Genomic DNA, 6207 nt, shown 5'->3' on the forward strand with positions numbered 1-6207 from the left:
ACCAAGAACAAAATAATTTGTAGGTATTTTAAAACAGCTAACTGTTTACTCTAGAAATATGCTACAACAAAGTACAATCACTGTCGCTTTCAACACTTTTTCATTATCTAAATAATGTATTTCATAATACCCAACACTTCTAAGTATGGAGAGTTGTTTTCTCTTAATTTAAGGAAAAGTGTTTTCTCTCACTTAGGAGATGAGCAATGCTTTTAAGAGTATTTTAATGGTTCTTGAGCAGCTAAAGCTACAAATAGAGTTCCATTTACTCTGTGCATCTCATTAAGCTATTACAGAAGAGGGTAATGTGGCTGAAGGAAGCATCACTAGTGCTTTGAGAGAAAAAATGGATCTGAAGGTATGAAAACTGGGTTTTGACTTTCTGGAAAGATATTTCTAGGGGTCTTCTCAGTGGAAGGGAATGTTTTAGTTTCTGAGTAACAATCAGTCAATAACTTCAAATTCTCGGTCAGTCTTCTTAGCCTCCTTAGCCTGATTTGGAAGGGATGGGTATCTACAACAAAAGCATATTTTAAACAATATTTTGTTGTGTAAAGTTTCAAGCATACACAAAAGTAAGGAGAATAGTATAGTGAACCTCCATGTATCCAACACCAATCTTCAGCAATTAGAAATATTTTGCTAATCCTGTTTCATCTGTCCAATTACCCTCATTTTTGCTAAACTATTTTCAAGCAAATTCCACACTGAGTCTTTTCAACCATAAGCATTTTATGCAGCTCTAATTGATAAAGACATTCTAAAAAGCATAACCTCCATGATATCGTATCTCACAGTAATTCCTGATTATCATCAAATATTGGGTCCATATTCAGATTTCCCTGATTGCCTTTGTATAGTCAGTTTCTTCTAATCAGGATCCAAATAAGACCTATACCTAGCATTTGGTTATATCTTTAACTCTCTTTTATTCTACAATAATCCTCCTCCCTTTACCTGACAACTGGTTTGTTGTAAAAATTGGGTAGGTTGTCCTGTAAAATGATCCACACTTTGGATTTATCTTCTTGCTTCTTATTAGTGTTATTTAACTTGTCTCTTTATCCCCTGTGTTTCCTATAAACTTGCTTAAGGAGATTTAGGATGATGTTTTGGGGTCAGAAAACATCATACTTCCTGCTGCATCACCTCATGAGGCATACAATGTCCATTTCCCCATTTTTAGGGATACTGGGCTTCATCAGTAGATTCAGGTGGCCTCAGTCTGATCCCTTCATCATGAAATTGGTTATCACACTCACTGACTGTCTTTACCTTCCATTTATGATCATTTTTTACACTCTTTCCATTAGTAGTTGTAAAATAGTGATTAGAAAATAATTCTCTCATTCCTTATCTGGATTTCTACAAGGGAGCATTTTCTGTCATAAACTATTTGGTTACCCTGAAAAAGAGTTCATACAGGAAAGGTAAGATAAATTCTTGTTTCTTTCATTTTATTTATCAAATTTCAGAGTAATACAACCTCCAATAATAGTGGATGAAGTTTTGTATCGTAAATTCAGGGATTTTATAGATTTGATGTTTCATCAAAAGCATATTTTTGAAATTGGTGCTGGAGATGGAATCATAAAATGCTGGTATTAGTCTCTTTCCTTCTGAGATGGGGTTTCTCAGAGTATGGCCACAGACCACATATGTCAGAATCCCTTGGGATTTATTAGTATGTAAATTTCTGGGACCCACCAGGATCTGTTGGGTCAAAGTCTCTGGGAGTAGAGCCCTGAAATCTGCATTTCTAACAAATTCCTCTAGGGACTTCGAAAATGCCTGTGGAATGGATGGCATTATGGGACACCTATCACAGCTAGAGATGAAGCACTGAGAAATGACTGCAGAACAAGGTCATAAGATCCATCACTGATGAGTCAAGAGGAGGGAGGGCATGGCTCCTCTAAGAAGACTCCAACAGACAAGAATGGTTCTGTGCAGTGATGGACTCCTAGCAGTGCTGCATCTTGGTTGAGGTAATCTGGTTTCTGCTTTCCCATTGTTATTACAACTCTGGGGAACTTTAACCACAGCAAATCCTGCACAGCATGGTTCTTATATGGCATTTAACTAATTTCCCCAGTGGTTTCCTGTGGACGCACTGTTGCTCCTGTCTATAGTTTCAGATCCTGCACAGCTGCTGCCTACTAGACCCCAGAGACTCCCACAGCATGATTTCTGTCTTCTCTTCAGGTGATGCTGCTCTGTGCTCATTAGGACATGGAGTCTGATTCCCACTTGAAGTATCAATTATCATTGTTCTCATAAGTTCTATTTTTGAATTGCTCATCTCCTCTAGGGAACACACTTTCAATATTTTATTCAAGTCCCCTAATGCTTGACATTTTGAGCAAAACATTTATTTGGTTGGTTTTCCAAAAAAGTGATGATCCATTTTTGCAATTTCATTTCCTTTATTTATGGAATTTTAAATAGCAGGGCTAAAAGCACTGACTCACAGGAAAACAATACAAAACACGGATGCTTAAAGATGAGCTAAACTTGCAAATCTCCTGGTCAGTTAGATTTCTTGTTAATTAGAGAAAGCTCAAACTACATTCCTCAGCATTTTGGAAGAAGGTATGAGAATTCCCAGATAATTCTGGATGAACGCAGCTCCATTGTATGTCAGTGAAGCTCTGTGTTCTGCCAATATCCAAGCTCATAGAAAAGGCAAGGAAAAAGACAGCTTTGGGCAATCCAGCAGGAATCCAGAATTATGCATGGTCTGTTTAGAAATTTTTCAAGCTGCTGCCATTGCCGGGATGTTGTTCTCACACACACACACACACACACACGTAAACCTGGACTTGACACTATTTGATTGGGGCAGGACTTGTAAGCTCATATGGCTATGGGGGTCAGGAAGGTAGCATAAAGGAGAGAAGGGGGCTGGATTAGGGTGACAAGTCACCTCTAAAGGAAGCCACTTCCACTCAGCTCCTCCCTCTGTTACTAGGAATGTGGGCCCTGAATGACTAGAGTGTTTGACTTTCAAAAAAAGTGAAAAACTGGATTTTTATGAGAAACCTCTAAATTTCCAAAGTTGGTGATGCTCCAAATGGTTTTTAAACAGCATCATGGTTAAACTGATCATGCTGGTGGGCCAAGATTTCAGGGATTTTGACTTAGGGGATACAGTACTTTAAATTAATATCACATAAGAAAACTCATTTCCCAGATGACAATGAGTGCAAGTTTGAGTCTACAGCTCTCTGTTAACAGATTTAAGCCATAAACTTTATAGGGATAAATTAGCTTTATTCTGGTCAGTTGACAGAGGCTAGACATTTGCAATTGTGTGCCATTTGTTACCTAAGAGCTCTGGATGAATGTATATGGATCAGTGTGGAGCTATAACTCAAAGTCCATGCTCTACTGATCATGGGCCAGCCCTGACATCTTCCTACAAGGAAGCTATCACATTACTAAGCAAGCCTCTCAAGTCCTCAGAGGAAAATAAAGCCGAACATTTACATGGATTGCTTTATAAAACTCTAAGTCTTGACTTGCTGGCAAAGAAGGTAGTGGGAATTTAGACAGAATGTTTTTGTCTTTCTAAAGAGTGATAACTAGATAGCATGTTCCTTTGGGGTTGGATTTCAATGTTGGATTGTCTTCGAATTAGTCAGGGAGAAAATGCATGGCTATACAATTACAACATACGGGCATACTGATCTTTTTTTTATGGTTAGCTAAGTGCACTTACAAAATTATTCTGAACTTTAGGAAATTAGAATTGAGTTTACAAAGAGATTTCAGGCTTAAAAAAGTAAGTCTAATAATAAAATCTGGGTAGGCTTAAAAAGGCTATGGGTGGATGGAATAGACTCCACCATTTTAACTCTGGCTCTGCCTACAAGTGGTTGTGGATCTTAAGCACATAACCTCTTTTGGCTCCAAATTGGTTGAATTATATATTCAATTGTTCTATAGTCTACCTTTCATTTTTTAAAAGCGGGTAGTTTCTCTGTTATTCCTTATAGTCTTTGAATATCCATTTCTCTATCTTGTTTTGTTTCAGGAAATATTAGACAAATCCTTCTGTTTACCAGATGGTTCAGATGGACCTGTCACATATCTATGTTGCTGTTTTTGTATGAGTTGTGACATGGACTCATAATCAAGATGGACCTAAAAGGAAAAAGGATGATGTGGACACATCACCAAAATTATTTTTATGAGTACTCTGAAGTCATCTATGGTTATGTCTGCTCTGTGATAATAGGAAACACAATTAGCTGTTTATTAAATTATGTCACTTTAATACCATGTGAAATATGACTACATATGCACAAAGATGGCTAAAGCTAAAAAGCAGGAAAATTTGATGTGTGGGAAGGATTGTGGAGCAATAGAAACTCTGACGCTTTGCTGGTGGGAGTATAAACTAGTATGATCACGTAAGAAAACTGTTTGACAGTATCTACCAAAGTTTAACGTATGCGTACCCCATATGACCCAGCAACTTTATGCCTAAGCATATAACCAACAGAGATGTAGGCATACAAGAATGTTCACAGTAGAATTTTTGGTAATATCCTCAAGTAGACACAACCCAGATTTCCGTTAATGTTGAATCTGTAAAGAAATATGAGGCATCATCATACAACGGAATATTTTATTCAGTAATGAAAGCTAATCAGCTCCAGTTTTTCTGGAAAAAACACATGAATTTCACAAACATAATACTGAATAAGAGAGGACATGCACAAAAGAATACAGACTGCATAATTTTATTTATATTAAGTAAAAAAACAAACAAAATAACCAGGCAAAACTAAGCAATGATGTTAGGAGTCAGGATGGGGGTTACCCTTGGGGAAGAAAGGGATGGAGGCTGGGAAGAGCAGGAGGGGACTGCAGGGATGATGATGCCTTCGTCCTTGAGCTGGGTGTGACTACTTGGTGACAATGCAGGGAACTGTGTACGTAAGATTTATGTACTTTTTTTTCTGGGGATGAATCCATGACACCGTGATTATATTAAAAGCCACTGATTATACACTTTGGATAGATTGTATGGTATGTGAATATATCTCAATGAAACTTTTTTTTTTAAGATTTATTTTTTTCTCTCCCCGCCCCGCCCGCAATTGTCTGCTGTGTCCATTTGCTGTGTGTTCTTCTGTGTGTATTAGCTGTGTGTTCTTCTGTATTCTTGTCAGTGGCACCAGCAATCTGTGTCTCTTTGTTGTGTCATCTTGCTGTGTCAGCTCTCAGTGTATGCGGCCCCACTTCTGGGCAGGCTGCACTTTTTCGCGCGGGGTGGCTCTCCTTACTGGGTGCACTCCTTGTGTGTGGGGCTCCCCTATGCGAGGAACACCCCTGTATGGCAAAGCACTCCTTGCACACATCAGTACTGCACATGGGCCAGCTCACCACATGGGTCAGGAGGCCTTGGGTTTGAACCATGGACCTCCCATGTGGTAGGTGGATGCTCTATCCATTGAGCCAAATCCGCTTCCCGAAACTGCTTTTTAAAAAAGCATGCACTAGAAAAAAAAGATTTATGCACTTTTCTGTATGCATGTCATTTTTCACTTAAAAATATTTAAAAACATAACAGGAGAAATGATGCTTTGTGTCTGGACATAAGAGATTCTTTAAAAAGTTGTAGCAATCTAAAAAAAAAAGTTGTAGCAATCTACAGGAATCAGTAATGGCTGTTTTCCCACTCTATTTATAAGTTGAAACTATTTTATAACACTGTCTTTGACCAAATGGTGCATAATCACTCCTCCAAAAAAGATAAGTATGCTGTCCTAGAACTGTCCTTTTTATTTAAAAAATGTCCAAACAGCGACACATATAATGTGCCTAAACTGGAAACATCTACAGTATCACTTTTTCAAAGACTCCAATTGACCCAGAATTCTATCAACAACAGCCTAAAACATTTGTAATCATTTGACTCAACCAGCACTTTTGAAACATTTGAATCCACTTACCTAGTTCATGTAAGCCTAGTTCATCTTGTTTTTTTTTTTGTTGTTGTTGTTCTGTTTTGTTTTAGTTCATCTTGAAAGGCTTAAGGAATGAGTACCCAGTACTGAGAGAGTCAGTTCCTCACAGCCTATCTCTTGTTGGCCACTGGTGACAGTAGCAATGACCAGCATCTGTAGAGTGCTGTGCAGAGCACTGCACCCTAGGAAGAGGCTCCTTAGGTGGCCCTTTCAGTGTAAACCATAATCT

General features: G+C 38.2%; 1 long non-coding RNA gene across 1 annotated transcript; it reads left to right on the forward strand.

The window, feature by feature from the left end:
- Positions 1–1775: 1775 nt before the first annotated feature.
- Positions 1776–5065, forward strand: LOC139439406 (uncharacterized). Its single transcript, XR_011649319.1, has 2 exons — positions 1776–1988; positions 4037–5065. It is a non-coding gene; the product is annotated as an uncharacterized lncRNA (long non-coding RNA).
- The last annotated feature ends 1142 nt before the right edge of the window (positions 5066–6207 follow it).

This window comes from Dasypus novemcinctus, chromosome 1 (genome assembly GCF_030445035.2).
Source record: "Dasypus novemcinctus isolate mDasNov1 chromosome 1, mDasNov1.1.hap2, whole genome shotgun sequence".
NCBI lineage: Eukaryota > Metazoa > Chordata > Mammalia > Cingulata > Dasypodidae > Dasypus > Dasypus novemcinctus.